This window comes from Dioscorea cayenensis, chromosome 9, assembly GCF_009730915.1.
Source record: "Dioscorea cayenensis subsp. rotundata cultivar TDr96_F1 chromosome 9, TDr96_F1_v2_PseudoChromosome.rev07_lg8_w22 25.fasta, whole genome shotgun sequence".
NCBI classification, from domain to species: Eukaryota; Viridiplantae; Streptophyta; class Magnoliopsida; order Dioscoreales; family Dioscoreaceae; genus Dioscorea; species Dioscorea cayenensis.
In genome coordinates, this window is record NC_052479.1 from 20,759,828 (window position 1) to 20,776,734 (window position 16,907).

At 34.3% G+C, this 16,907-nt stretch overlaps 1 non-coding gene across 1 annotated transcript; it reads left to right on the top strand.

Moving 5' to 3' along the window:
* The first annotated feature begins 15,106 nt into the window (after positions 1-15,106).
* Positions 15,107-15,177, top strand: TRNAC-GCA. Its single transcript has one exon. It is a non-coding gene; the product is annotated as a tRNA-Cys (tRNA).
* The last annotated feature ends 1,730 nt before the right edge of the window (positions 15,178-16,907 follow it).

Genomic DNA, 16,907 nt, shown 5'->3' on the forward strand with positions numbered 1-16,907 from the left:
CGGTAATGGTCCCTAATCCCATACGAGTATTGATGCGGAATCTCTTCCGTCCAAATCCTCCTACGATTGCAATTCACACGGGAAATCTCTAATTGGGGCCGATACTCAACCTAGGGTCCAGCCCCTAATGGTTGGAGGGGTATGAGACACCCGATGGTCACGGCGTGCTCATACATACATCCCCATTAAGCAAGGTGTGTCTAGTACAAGGGCGATGGTCACGCACCGAGTACAACCTAGAAGTTGAAATACAGAGTTCTCATGCAAGATCAACACAAAAAGTACACCAAGCTTAAACCATGAACAAACCACATGCATTAAAGCGAATCAAAGCATTCAACAACACAAGTTCACTCCCAAGGTTCACCGACATCCGGTGACCTTGGGGTTTAACCGTCCATATAAGAAACTACACAAGATAGGCTCATGAAAACAACTAACAAATGCATATAAAAAGCGCAGCAAACAATGAGAACAAGAGGAGGAAGAGGAAGGCGCGGATGTCTTCCATAGCGCCGCAATAAGGCCGGCTTCCCACGTCGTCTCCAAGCTTCTCAAAGGTGGAATCGATGAAGATCTTGCCCAATGATGCTTCTCCCCTTGATTTCCCCTCTAGATCGTCGGATTTGGCCTCAATTAGCTCCGGTGAAGTTGCCACCGCCGAGAGCCTCCAATATGGGAAGGAGATATGATGATGGAGAAGGAAGAAGAGGTCCCCCCCCTCCCCAAAACAAGCCCTAGCTTTACATAAAAAGTCATTCGCCCTCGAGTCACGCTGGCTGCCTGTGGCCGCGTCAGCGCCCGCGTGGCTCATCATCGCTTCCGCTCGCAAAAAAACCCGGGTCGGTGCTACAATGCTCGACTCACGGTAACCAACTCATGATATTTTTGCTACAGTGAATCATCTACAGTAACTGACTCGGAATTCTCCAGTGCCCACGCGAGGCGGTGCGCTGGCCGCGAGTGCTCGCGAGGTTCATAGCCCTAATCCAAGTAGGGGCCCCGGTTCCTTGCTACAAAAAACCGCAGATGTGTTTTTGGCTTCAAGAACATGATTTTTGGTGCTGATTTCACCACAATTGCGTTCTCGAGCTCAATTCTTTGAGGCCTGCAACAAGAAAATAACCAATTTAAGCGAAAAACGAGCACTGATTAATCTAAAATAGCATGCAAGCATATACAAAACCAACATATAAATACATACATTTAGGCTCTTATCAATGATACTGGAGTTGTATGGGACTGGTAACCAATTCTGAATGCCAAGTCTAAACAGAATATTATACTTGGCTGTGAGGGTGGTGGCTGAAAGTCTTGACTTTACTCCCCATGACTCCGTTCTTCCTCCAGTAATCTCTTTTAGCACTTCCTCATTCAGCTCCAGCCCTTCTTCATAGTTGCCCTTCACCTATGGTTTAAACTCTAGGAATCTATTCAGGCAAGCTGGAGTAAAAGGAATCCACTTACTTCGAACATAAACTCTAGTGATGCCTTTATCAGATGGCAGCAGATTACTGTAAAATTCCTGAACTAGAGATAAACTGTAACTTTCTGGAAATGTTACAGACTTATACAGACTCCTTTCTTCCAATAACTTGGTCAGTCCAAACTTCTTAAATGCCACCTCATCAATCATTCTTTCAACCATAATACCTCTCTATTCAACAGACTCAAACTTCATTTTGGATGCTTTATTAAGGAATCTGTCTTCATCACTGTCTTTTGCCTGTTGGATTACCTTCTGCTTCTTTACTTTCTTAGAACTTACTGATGGTTTCTCCCCATGTTTTGCTGCTTCAGTGCAACTCCTTTTGGGCCTTGGAGAGGCTTCTACTTCGGGATCTGCGTAAGACTTCCTCTTGGACTTGCTAACCCTTTCCTTCTTCTTCTAGGATTTCTTCCTTGATAGAGCCTTCTTCTCAGATACTGCTTTCTTCCTTTTAGAAATCTGGGCAACACGATCTTTGAGTTGGATCTCATTAGAACTATGTGAACTGTCAGATGTTGTAGAAGATGTTATAACTGGTGCTGCGACATGTTCTGTTTCTATAGGTGCTTCAGCATGTCGGTGTAGATCACCTAGAACTTCACTTAGAATAGTAGCAGCCTCTTCTTCAGCACTAGTGAGAGTATCTGTACTTTTTTTTCCGCTAGCCTCTACTGCTCGTGTTAGGGTCACTTCTTCTTCTACAGCATCTTCTCCCCCAACCTGTTGATTTTCTGATTCTTCTACATCTGGAACTGTAGTGGAGTCCTTCTGTTCATCTTCCTCGATTCTTTGAACATATGCTTCTGGAAATGGCTCTCGTACCCATCTGAGAAGATCATCTCTGTCCTTTACTCCTGAGGGAACATCTAGTGATGATGTTTGTACATCTACTGCATTGCCAACATCCTGAGGGGAGACATAGGGGACGATTGCTTTTGACAGATCTTCTGATTCTTCTCTTCTTGATGGGTTTCCTCCTGAATCAGTCCCTCTCATCCTTACTTCCGCAATTCGGGCAGCAATTTCTTGTGGGGTCGCAGGAGCATGGCGGGCCATCCTCTTCATTGTCATCTTTTCTCAAACACCGACTTTATCTTCTTCTTCTTGTTCTCCTGATATCAAAAATAACTGTGGAAACAAATTGGGATTTTAGGGTTTTTATGCCCCTTTAATTAGTTATAACTTCCAAGGCACCCTTTCATATTTCAAAAAAAAATATCTCATTTCAAAAATAATCCCTCCTCTTTTTGAATATATATCATTTTTTTTAAATTCCTTCCCTCCTTTTTTTTATTTCCCTCTTTTTTTGTTTTTTTGATGAATCTTTTAGAGACATCAAGAAACTTTCACTCGTTAGAGTGTTTTGCTTGTTGACTTTATAGGTCCTCGGTCAACATATTGCTTGTTGTACCATAATGTTGTACCTGTCTGATTTATCACCATCTTCAGACCTGAATTGGAGAACTCTTCTTCTTCTCTTGGTACTTCACCTTTTCTAATCCACAATTTCTTGATTACAATAGTCTTCCCTCTGACTTTTCTTTTTATGATTGCCTGCTCATGTCCAATTATTCTTCCACTTTTCAAGTCTTCTTTCAATTTGTTGCACTTGGATCTTATGTGGCCAGTCTCTCCACAATGAAAGCATGTAGGCACTTCACTTTTTGGTTTTTCCCTTGCTTTGACTTGTTTTTTTCTTTTAATGTTTTTGTAGAGCAGTTGACTTGACAAACACAACTCCCACGAACCTTCGTCTTGACATTTTGAGCTTTTTCCAATATACCCAATACCATGTCGGGCTTTACTAGTTCTTCCAACTGATAGAATCTCGTCAAGCTTGGCAGTACCGTTGTTCATGGAGTCCAAGGTCTTCTCAGCATCGCACAGCTTTTCTTTACATATACTCAACTCCTCCTCCAAGCGTTGGTTTTGCAACATCATTTCATTAAATCTGTTCATCATGAGTTTATAACTTGTGAGAAGATCATTTTCTATTACCTCATTGTACTCACTGTCAGTTTTAGTGGATGTTATAACTGATGTTGCAACATATTCTGCAACAGGCGTGGATTCATTCATCACAGCAAGAAAGGACGTATGATGGTTGCTTAGACTTCCTTCATCGTCTTCTTTAGTGCTACCATATGAGTCATCACTCCATCTAGCATTCAGTGATTTTTCTTTCTTCTTGAGAGTATTAGCACAATCGGCTTGATAGTGCCCAAAGCCTCTACATTCTCTACACTTGATCTTTATGAGACAATCTTCAATTTCTTCCTTTTTGTGATGATCTAGGACTTCTTCCTTTTCATTATTTAGACCATCTTTTCTTTGAAATTTCTTGCCTTGTGTCTTGTATTTTTTGACCATCTCAAGTAGCTTTCTTGTTAGGAGAACAACATCATTGTCATCTTCATCTTCATTGTTTGTTTCAATAGCTTGCTGTGGTTCTTTTTGCTTTGATGCTTCAACCTTAAAGGTTATATCTTCTATTCTTCTCTCAGGATTAAGATTCATCTCGTATGCTTGCAAGGACCCCATCAACTCATCTAGTTTCATAGTAGAGATGTTTCTTGCTTCTTCTATTGCTGAGATTTTTGCATCAAATCTTCATGGAAGTGATCTAAGTGTCTTCTGGACTAGCTTCTTATCTGAGTACTCCTTGCCAAGTTGGTAGGCCTGATTTGCTATGTCCATTAATTTTGCATTGAACATGGCTATCGTCTCATCTTCTCCCATACAGAGATTTTCGAACATAGTTGTTAACATTTTAAGTTTGGATTCTCTTACCAAGTTGGTACCTTCATGTATGGTTTGAAGAATCTCCCAAGCTTTCTTGGCACTCTCGCATGTTGTAATATACTTGAACTGGTTCTCATCAACACCTCCAAAAATTGCATTGAGAGCTTTTCCATTAGCATTAGCTTTGGGCATATCTTCGACACTCCAACTGCTTTTCTTCTTCATGATCACGTTCTCGTCTTCATCAACTAGAGTAGGAGGAGATCATCCTTTTTCTACGGCAATCCATGCACTCTCATCTATGGATTTGATAAAGTGCCTTCCAATATGGATACTTGGATCCATTTAGCAACGGTGGTCGTGTGACGGAAGCTCCTGACTTTTCGGACATCAATGGAACTTGTTAGGACCTCGCCGACTTTGAAATCAAAGTGAAAACGGCGACCAAGGCTCTGATACCACTTGTCTCCGGTGTGGTTTATGGGTTTTAGGGAATACTCAAGCACTCATAGAAATCTCACACAAACTAACAAAGAAAAAGACACACGACGTTGATAACCCAGTTCGACGTCCACTCGCCTGCATCTAGGGGGCCAAGATCGGAGATAAACAATCCACTAAAAGAGGTAAAAATACATGAGTACAAACACTTGTCACTCACACTCTTAAAACAATAAAGATCACTACCCTCTCTATATTGCCTTGTGTACCCACTCTCTTTAGCTCCGGTTAAACTTACAATCTACGAGTAAGGTAGCTTATGTAGACTCCTCAACGTCCCAAATATAGCACATACCTCTTTTAGAATCTCCGTGGCTACTAATTTAAAAACCTTCCGAAATTAGCTGTTGTAACTCCTGTTGTAACATAAGTTGCAACATGGCCCTGACTACTGACTTGATTGAGTTCTGGTTACGTTGAAGACGACCTCAAGACCCATCAACCTCCCGGTCATGCTTAGTCCGAGTCGATGTAGCCAAATCTCCCGATCCCGACTGGCGGCAACTAGCCTACCTCCTCAGTTACTCATCACGCAGTCTCCTCGCAAGGGGCGCACGTCTTTGTGCGTCTTCTATGAAACTTGCCAAACTTAGTCTTCAATCTTCCAAGTTTGGTCTTCAAAGATTCTCCAAACTTGATCTTCAATTCACCCATGTTTGGTCCTCAAATCTTTCCAATAATAGATCTTCAGTCAATCAATTCAATCATTAAGGATTCTTCAAATCATATCTCCTTTATTCATACCATGGATAGATATTTTTTCAAATAAGCTCCACCATATTTAGTCTTCAATCATATCTCTCTAAGAATGGTCTTGATATGATCTTGTCTTCAAGTTGAACAAGTTACCAAGAATAATACCACCAAGATCTTCAAGATATTTGGCCCCATGTTGTAGACTTACTAAAAATAGCTCCACCATATTTAAGATGATTTGCCTTGCACCCTAAGTCTTCATGACTATATGTCCTAACTAATGGCAACCTTACAAGAATGGCACCATTTATGTGTCTCTTAAGCTTTTGTGTGGTAATGATAGAGAAATTGAGATTTGGTAATGATAAATGTACGGATGTCCTAAATTCAATTCTAGATATCTCGCAATGGCCATTAGATGTAAATTTAACAGTAGTTGTCTATTAGTGTGCCATGTTTAGCATTTAACAGTAATTAACATTAACAAATACTAAAACATAGTAAATAATAGTAACTCTACACATTACCGCACAAATGGAAACTATTAGATCATGATCTCACAGCTACCATCAAACATCTCTAGATATTAAAAAAGACAAGGATGTGATTAAAAAGAATATAATGGTATTTTATTTACATAATGTATGGATTCAAAAGTATAAAGGGAAGTAAAAAAATGGTAGGGGAGGGAAAGTAAGGGAAAGTAAGAGAAAGAAAATGAAGGGTTAAACCCTTATTTGGATAGTCTAACTTTTATGAAGGGAAACGAAATAAGGTATGATTTACCAATTAATAAATAAAAATATTATTTATTTTTATTTAAAAATATATATTATCAATATCTCAAATAAATTTATATTTTAAGTAGGTTTTTAATAAATATTAAAATTATTACTCTACACTTGTGGGTATTGTAAAATTCCTTTCTGTATCCATTGTCATCGTTGAGATTCATGAGTAATTTAGATTAATATTTAGAAATAGAGGTTCAGTATATGGGGTGATTAGTTAGTCATATATATATATATATATATATATTTACTTGAAAAACAACAAACAAGCAAATAAACTAATAAACAAACAAAAAAAAATTATGCATTAATAAGGATCCCATGGGTGTGGCATAAATTCAATAAATCTACGATTTCATATATTTCATCTAGAAAATTTAGGACATTGATAAGCAAAACAAAATTCCTAACATATAAAAATTATGCGATGCTGATCATAAACAATTAAAATGCTCATAATAACAAAAACTATATAATAATGAAAGCCTAAAAAGGGCAAATCCAATGATATATATAGTAATTAATGTTCAATGGCCAATGCAATATAGATGTGTGATCTACATCTATAAGTACAGAAAAAATATAACAAACATAAGATCAAATTAATGTAAGATATGTGGAATTAACAATAAGGATCGAATATTGAATTCTTGTGAAAGAAAGTATGATATAAAAAGCATGCATAATCTATTACTTGTAATTACAAGATCTATGATAAACAAGATCAAAACAATTTATCTCAAAGCTTGAAACGTAGAGCTTTAGTACTGATAATGTGTTATAAAATTAAGAAAGCAAACAAAAACCATACCAAAGTGGAGAGAAGAGACATGACCAACTTCTTATTCATTTCCTTCATTTATCACATGTATCTCATCTGTGTCTTATACAAGATTACAAAGCCTCTATTTATAGGCTGAAAGGAATATGAAAAGTCACATCTATTAAACTTTTTAATAAATATAGGAAAATGAATAGACATGAGGAGATGTAATGTCATAGAACTTTTAGGATTTTATGAGATGAAGATGTTTGGAAGTTTGGGGAGATGAAGAGGTATGCTTAATAGGAGATGAAGAGTTATACATTATTAAGCATTCATTTTAATTAATGTTACATAATTGTTAAGCATTCATTTTAATTAATGTTTCATAAATGTTAAGATATAATTATGACTAGTATAGCTGCCCATTGAATAATCAAAAGTAAATCTGGAGGCAAAAGAGATTTTTAACAGAACTTTCCATCTCTAATCAGCTGCTATAAAAATAAATTTTAAAAAAGTAGCTCGGCTCTAAAAGTTAGTTGTTAATTTACATAGCAGTCCATTTCAAAATTTCAAAAATGGATTTTTTTTAATAAAATTAAATCGGTTTCTAAATTTCAAAAACAAAAACAGGATATTAGAAAGAAATTTATACTTGTTTTAGAATTTGGAAATAGATTAAAAGTAAATTTGCTTTATCCTAAATTTGTTTCTAGTATGACAAACAAAATTAATTCCGTGTCTAATATGCTGGTAAGTATTAAAATAAATTAAAAGAAATAAATCATATTTTGAAACATATTAATCTTATAAGAATAAAAATATAATAACTTTGTTTCATTAATCCATACAAATATAGCTAATTTAATTACTGAATTGATTAACAAAATTTTTCCAACAAATTAGGTTGATAGATAATAATGAATAATGCAAGTTATCAAAATGATCAAGGTTATAAGCATTATTCAAACTGTTACAAAGACAAAACTTCCCATGTGACAGTAACTGAAAGTGCAATCCAACAAATGTTGCTTGCTTTACCGAGTAAGAAAGCTATAAATGGTAGGTTGCCTTTTTAATGTAATTTTCTCTATTCCTATTCCAATAATCAACCTTCCCATGTAGCAGAAGTTATTTCTTCCCAAATCACCCCAATTAGAAAAATGAAGATAAACTAATTTGGAAGGGATGGAGAAGGACGTTTCAACAGATACATACAAAAATTACCATGAATAAATAGCAAAATGAGATAGGTGTACTACATCTACTTATGCTTTGCATGAGTGAATATCATTGCACAAACAAAAGCGGAATCTATAATTATGATATGATTTATATCCAACAAAAAAATATATAATTTATTCAAACTACTTTTCTATTTTTGTTTATTAAAATTGAGATTTTATAATGACAGATCAATTTACCTGTCATTAATGTACATAAGCCAGAAGTACACTATCATGAGAATAATGCTAAATCTCACTCACCTTTCTTGGTTATAAATTGTTGTAAATAGGCCAAAGCAATACTAATAGCATAACTTAATTAAGGAAAATCTAGATTATAGTAAAAAATAATAAAAACATTGGTCTAGCGTTTGACAAACTAATCTTCTTTCAAAGTTGTCTTTAGGCCAATTTTCTTACCCAAACAAGTTTATAGTATTAACATACTCAACCACAAGTAATGTTTGTTGATTTTTACTAATCTTCCTTCAAAGTTGTCTTTAGGCCAATTTTCTTACCCAAACAAGTTTATAGTATTAACGTACTCAACCACAAGTAATGTTTGTTGATTATTTAAGAAGTATTATATGAAGCAAAATAGATTAACAAACAGAAATTATTAAAATGTGTGCAAAATGTGGATAAACCATTGATAAGATTTGAAAACTTGACTAATGAATTGAGAGAAACAAAATATCAACTGCCACATTGTAGAGATAGTAAGTTTCTTCATAAATTCTACTTCATTACTATCGAACTTATTCCAAAGGCTAATTGCTATCATCATTGTTTGTTAGAATTATTATACTATTTTAAAAAACACATTTGATAATTATGACTTAGAGATATGAACCCACAAATCAATAATCTGTTTATTGTAATATACTGGAAAGGTAGTCATCATTAGTTCTTCATTCTAATTTTGATAAAAATTTTGAAAATTTTAATACACTCTTTCGCATAGATATCATAATTATTTTTATTCCTAATATCGATGCCGACATATATATGTTATTAATCATCTAAAAATGACGACAAAATATTTTCTAAATTAAAAAACAAAAATATGCTATTATGATGATTATATTTTGGTGAATATTGTCAGTTCCGTAGGTGTGGTTTGTGGGTTTAGAGAACACTCAAACACTCATAAAAATCTCACACAAACCAAACAAAAGAAGACACACAAAATTGGTAACCCAGTTTGGCGTCCAATCACCTACGTTTGGGGGTTCAAGCCCGGAAATAAACAATTCGCTAAAACAGGTGAAAATACATGAGTACAAACACTTTGTCACTCACACTCACAAATAAATATCACTACCCTCTCTAGATTGTCTAGTGCCCGCACAATCTCAAGCTCAAGTGATACCTATAATCTCATAGCAAGATAGCTTATATATATGCCTCAATGGCCCAAAAATAGCCCATATCTCTTTCAGAATATCCGCAACTACTAACTTTAGAACCTTCCAAAATTAGCTGTTGCAACTCCTATTGTAACTTAACTTACAACATAGGCCTGACTGCTGACTTTACTGAGTTTTGGTTCCATTGTGAAGCGACCTTAAGACCCATCAATCTCCCAGTCATACTTAGTTCGAGTCGATGGGGTCAGATCTCCCGATCCTGACTAGTAGCAACTAGCCTACCTCCTCAATTCCTCACAATGCAGTCCCCTCGCAAGGGGCGCATGTTTTTGTGCGTCTTCATGAAACTATCCAAACTTAATCTTCAATTCACCCAAGTTTGGCCATCAAATCTTCTCAAGAATAGATCCTTAATCAATTATGCAAATCATACCAACAATAGGTATTTCTTCAATTTGGTAGGTCTCCAATCATACCCTTGAAAATCTTCAATCATATTTATTAAGATTCTTCAAATCATACCTTCAATAGTCTTCAATCAAATCTCATAAATATGGTCTTGAAAAGATCTTGCCTTCAAGTTGTAACACATGCCGAAAATAGCTCCACCAAGATCATCCAAGATATTTGCCTATGATTCAAAACTCCTTACCACATTACCATGCTTCATCATTTATGCCATGCCACAATGGTTGTCACACCCACCCCTTCTACCGAGGTAAATGTGGTGCCCATCAATTAAAAATCCATTTTAACTTGAAAACTGACACCCCTAAAATATACCAAATCAGACTTACAGAACATGAATAACAACTTTACACCGCGGCAGGTTCAAATACATGGATATAATAAGCACAATTTCTCCAACATGTGGGTACACCTGCCACAAAATCATGATACCAATAGTAGAAAGAAAAGGGACCCACGGTAACCTTGAACTCAGCCTTGACTGGCTCTATACTTGGACAGTGCAATCTAGTCGGGTCTTGCTCCTGCAAATGCAGCCCATTTAGTTAGTCGATAGTGGCTCAATAATTTCAAATAATTAAATATACCATATACATTATATAAAGATCATTTTTTCCCAAATAACTTCTAAACTTTAACAAAGACCAGAATTTTGGAAAAATACAAGGTTTATTTGGCATACAGGTCCTTGTAATTGTGTACTTTTCTGCCCTTTTAGTTCTTGTAATACTTTTAGGTACATTTATGTTCTCATATTTGATTGAGTTGAGACTTTCTAGTCCGTGGCATAGAAGGCGTTAACTTTGCCGTTTCTTTTGCGTCAATGTGACTTTTTTTATTATGAAATTGGGGGACTAAAAAGTCCCAAATCAATCAAATATGAGGACTTAATTGGACCTAACTATAAATGTGACTTTTTTATTACAAAATAGGGGGACTAAAAAGTCCCAACTCGATCAAATACAAGAACTTAATTGTACCTAACAACAAATATTTAAAACCATGCCAGCTCAAAAGAAACAGCGAAGATCCATCTACGCTTCGGACTCAAAAGTCCTAACTCGATCAAATGTGAGGACTTAAATGTGCCTAAAAGTATTACAAGGACAAAAAAAGGCAGAAAGTACACAATTACAGGGACTTATATGGCAATTATACCAAAATACAACTTTAAAGGGCTTTTGAAACATAAATTCAATATAAATCAACATCAAATCAATTTTCTAAGAAAATACAATTTTTTTGTGAGACACTGGCCTCCTAAGAGGAACAGTTGGGCCTTCCCCCTCATCACAATCCAAAATAACAGGTAAAGTAAAATCCGCCCTCAAATCATCGCCCGAAAAATAACAGGTAAAGTAAAATCCGCACAATTTACGAATCAAGTAACAATCCGAAAATCCATGCCTTTGAACAATAATGCTTTTCAGCGTATGAAACATATGTAAATAACTCATTCCAATTCCAAAAAAGTCTTAATCCAAGTGTAATAATCAATAAAACTTTACTTAAGGAATATAGAATAATCATAGGCATTCTCTTATAAAAATTGTGCATAATTAATCCCACAATTGAAACTACATATGATTGTCAAAACCAGATTTACTAATACGATTGTTATGACATATTGCAAATAAATATAAGTATCTTTTAACAATAAAAATTATTAAATAATATAAAATAAAATAATTAAACAATTATTTCAAATAGCAGTCATTTAAATAACTATTTCAAAATCATAGCGATTAACCAATTATTTGGAAACAATTTCTACTACCAACTCACCTGGCTTACCTTGGGTTCCCTTGCTAGACCTAAAACTTCCTCCGAAGCCTGAACAACACCTAACAGGATAATGGAATAAAATGAATAAATACAGACTAATTCTGAAATTGAACCCAAAAAAATACAAGAAACAAATAACTGACTCTCTACTTGGGTCCACTCACTTCAACTAGTTAAAACCCGATCTTAGATAATCAAATTGGTCTCCAATTGCACTTAAAACAACTCAATTAGGGCTAAACCATTCTGAACCAACATGAACCAACCCCAATTCTACCGAACTAGGTTTAATTTCCCTAACCAGCATTGAACCAATTTTATTTATTATACAAAACCTCTTGAACCAGCTTGGTTCAATTGAACCAAATTCCTCATTTTGGTTTAGTTAGCCCAAAACTGGATAAGCCCAAATCAACTAAACTCAATCAACTCACTCCCACTTGATTTGATCCAACCAAACATCTTAACCAACTCTATTTCAACCATCATCATCACCAACTTAATCACCCAAACAAACCCTAATCTCGGTGCTACATTAAGCTACAGTAAATCTGGCAAATCCATCCACCATTCCAAGCAATTTCATCTTAAAATAGAAAGGTTTCTCAAACACAAAAACCATCTCACAACAACTTCCTCATCCCCGTCAATATTTCTTCAAATCCATCCTCTTCTTCTTCATAAAACTAATTACACTTAATCATCATCAAAACGAACCCTAGTCCCAGTATACTAGAGTACACTACAATAAATCCATAAATTCATTCTTTATTCCAATGAAAATCTCACTTAAATACAATGATTTTTCCACAGAAAATTCATCTAATAACCACCACTTCATCCTCTCCATCCTTCCTCTTCAAATCTCATCTTCTTCTTCATAAAACCAACCACACATACACATACATACACACATGCACCTACATATCTGAAAACAAAATTATTTAGAACCCTTACCAAAAAAAGCTTCATCCCATCCTCCCCTCCACCAAGCACCAAGCACCAAGCACCAAGCTTCTTCTCCCAAAAACCTCCAAATTTCTTGTTCTTTCTTCTTGTTTTTTTTCCTCTCAGGATATTGTAGCAACAATGAAGAAGAAAAACCACAAGAAGAACAAAACTTTCCAAACTTATCTATTTCCAAAAGGTCCCTGAAAATATAATTTCTTACAAAAAGGTCTCTAAAAAGGTCACTAATGGTCCCTGAATCATAAAATAATATTTCCGAAAAGATCCTTATAAACTGTCCAACGGTCCCTAGATTATAACACTGTATTTTCAAAAGATCCCTGCCGCCTTACCTTCCAGTCCTTGGTTTCTAGAAACACTTCATATCAATCCTTTTTTTATTACTTATGAACCCAAAATCTTCTAGAAACTTTCACACTTAGGTCCTTATTGCAACGGTGATAATACCCTGAATATAAATTCTGATAGGTATTCAAAAGTTCAGGGTATTACAATGATTGCCACACCATCTTGACTTTGGTGTCAAATCATGCCAGTTAAAGTGCTTTTGCACTAACAAACATAATAAATTTAATGGCCAAATGTGTCCTTAAAAAAATATTCAACAGTGCACTCACTATATAGAAAAATAATAATTTAGATAATTGAAATTTTTTTTAATTATAAGGTTATAAAGTAAGAGTTTCAATATAATGTAAAGTATTGAAGAGCTAGTTAGTAATTGAATGGATCTTGGATAAATTTAAGCTGCTCAAAAGTTTGTAATGTTTGAAATGTCTTATATCAAATGGTTTTATAGTGGGGGTAGATATATATATATATATATATATATATATATATAGTTTCCAACATGTGCATTAATTAATATATTATTATTTTGATAAAGTTAAATATAACATATATAGATCGAGTTAAATACATTATTTTGGGTTAACATCTTTTTAAAAGAAATATATTTAAAAAGCTAAAATATCTTTAATACACACATCCACTTATAAATGTCATGCATAATTTAAAATAATCATTATCATTCATAGTTATTAAATTTAGTTACTAAATATTTGATTAATAAAAATCCATAATAATATTTTAATTTATGAAGAGCTATTTTTAAATCAATTGCATAGTATACTATAAGTAGGGAGTCAAAAAGTAGGGATGTAAACTCTTTAGTTTATGAAATTAAATAGATTGCCAAATACAAAAATATTGATTTTAAGTAATAGAATTTCAATTAATTCAATCTAAGAATGTCAAGGAGTTTTAATGAGAATCAAAATCTTAAAAAATAAATCTATAACTCAATTTACGTTTTCAAGTTCTTTATATTTCTCATTTCAACTTTTAATGCTTTAGTTTAATTCAGCATCTTGCATATTCATAGAGACAAACATGATCTCACCCAACCCCAAATCTAACAAAACCCAATTAAATACCTTTAATAAAATTATGACAATATGATACCTGGCTTAATCCCTCTATTTTTCTCTCTTTCATTTACATCCCTAGTTTTGAATTTGTTCCCTTTTCATCCTTATACTATACTAATTTGGTCAATCAGGTCCAAATCGCAACTCGAGTCAGTTCCACCATTATTCTTCCCTGACGTGGTATTTTTTGAGATTAAAATATTCTTAAAAAATAATAAATTATAAAATAGTTCAAAAGTAAGGTAATTAAGTTTTTAGATTCGAAAAATAAACTATTTTCTTTTGTTCCTCCTTGTTCCTATTCTTCCTTTCATGTTATTTTTTTCTTCCTTCCCGGTTTTTTTGTACTTTTTCTCCTTGATATAGTCATGTGGCTAAAATACCGCCAATCGGTGACATCACCACCATTGTCATCACCATTGATTCCATCCTCCTCCAAGCACCCCTGATCACAACGATAACAACAACCCGAAAAAGAGCACTAGTCCAAACATCACATCTCGAGCAGTCTTGTGAATAATTTGTTTAGGTAAGATAACTTATGATGCTTGATTTTGATTTCATTGAAATGTAGGTACCCATAATGTATCTTTTCTATTTGACAACTAAAATTTGAATATTTAGCATGATGTTAGGTGATCGTGTTAGTGTAGTGAGATGGTTCAAGCACCCAAGTCATTTCACAAATAGGTGGGTGGGTGCATGTTCTAATTGATATTTCATTTCTATGATTTCAATAATATTCATCTTCTTTTGCTTCTTCCAGCTATTTGATGACAACAAGCAAAAGAGACCCGAGCTAACTCAATGCAGTTTACATCTTGATAGATAAAAAAAAATCAACCTATCTATTATTCATTTTGGATCAGATTTGGCGGCATGGCCAAGTGGTAAGGCGGGGGACTGCAAATCCTTTATCCCCAGTTCAAATCTGGGTGTCGCCTAATCAACAAAAAACTTGGAATTTATTATCACACCTAAGATCCTGCTTGTTTTATGTAACAAACCCTTCACATTGTCAATAAGTAACACTATCCATTACCTTGTGAATTTCAGAGCTTGATATCTTGATTATATAAAATATGTTATTTTGATTGTTAGTGTTGAGACATGAGAAGTAGCAAGTAGTAAGGGGTTTTGTTCACCCTTTGTCCCTTGTTATATTACTTATCTTTCTCCTTTGAACATAAAAAAAAAAAGAATGCACCCAGATGTTCGCAAGGGGATAGATAATAATAAATTGCTACTCATTTGTACTTTTTCTTTTTTATCTCAATAAACATTTTCATGTGAAAATATTATCTCAATTTTTGCTTCTTGATATGAACCTCTATATTTTGATAATGTCTTTTTATTTATTTGAATACTAGATGAAAACATACATTATTAGTACTATCCTCCATTAGCTCTATGATGGAGATAGCACCCTTGTTATTCATAAGTAGATAAATAGGTAGATAGATAGACATGTAGAGATAGTTTAGTCTCCACAATCCACAAACTTATAGTTGATTGTCAGATAGCCATGAACATAACCACTACCATTAGTGTGAATCTGTTGAAAGACACCCTAATCTAAGTCCAGGCCTCCAGTAGAACATAGAACCACTATTCTCACTGTTACTTGAACATTAGTTTTAGTATTAGTCACCTTAATCAACAACAACAGAATTCTTCAATGCCATCTCTACTATATATGCAATCATTACAAATAGATTATCATACCGTGTATGTATGTACATATATATTTAAACTTACCAACAAATACTTGCCACAAGTAGCCTGTCTTGTAGGTCCTACAAGCCCATAAAAGGTAGTCCATCTATGCTTCTGCCTCCATGCAAGAGGCTTTTAAGCATCCCATGTTACACAATATGTATTCAATGCTCTCAAAAGTAAGATGGATGGATTAAGCATATGCTTGACATGTTATACTATGTTCGATGTTCGTTCATGGTTGAAATGTTCTTTTTTTTTTAATTTTGTTTATGTGATGTTCATGATGTGAAAAAAATTTTGTCAGATGTTGTGATGGTACTTAGATCAGGTGAATATATTTAAGTGTCTAAATTTGTTTTTGCTTAAGATTTTAAAGCTTTTTTTTGGTAATTTTGTTATTGTTTGTAGATGTGGTATTTATTTGTTATATTGGATGATTTCTTAAAGCTTGGTAGTTGGCTTGGTTTCACTAGTGGATTAAGCTCATAGATGAGTGCAAATTCGGTGCTTTTATAATTTTTTTTTAAATAGAGAGATGATCCTGGTCTTTTTTTGAGATGAATTTGTCTACCATATCTTTTCCTTATTAATAATCAATCTAGGGAGTTAGGACCATCACATATATGCATAAATATATCTATCTACACAGAAACATTGGGTATATATTTATGAATATATTTGCCATCAAATATATAGCTAATGTAAACAAGGATTATTAACAATTAGTATATACATTGTGTCGTGATGCTTATCCTAGTGTCCTTTTTTGGGTTGTTGTTATCATTGTGATAGGGGTTGCGTAGAGGAGGATGGAATCAATGGTGATGATGACAGTGAATGGGGAAGGAAAAAGGGAAAGTGTTTTAAGTTTTTAGATCCAGAACCAGATCTGGATCCAAAAAGTTAATCACCTTACTTTAGTGCTTATTCTTTAATTTATTATTTTTTAAGAATA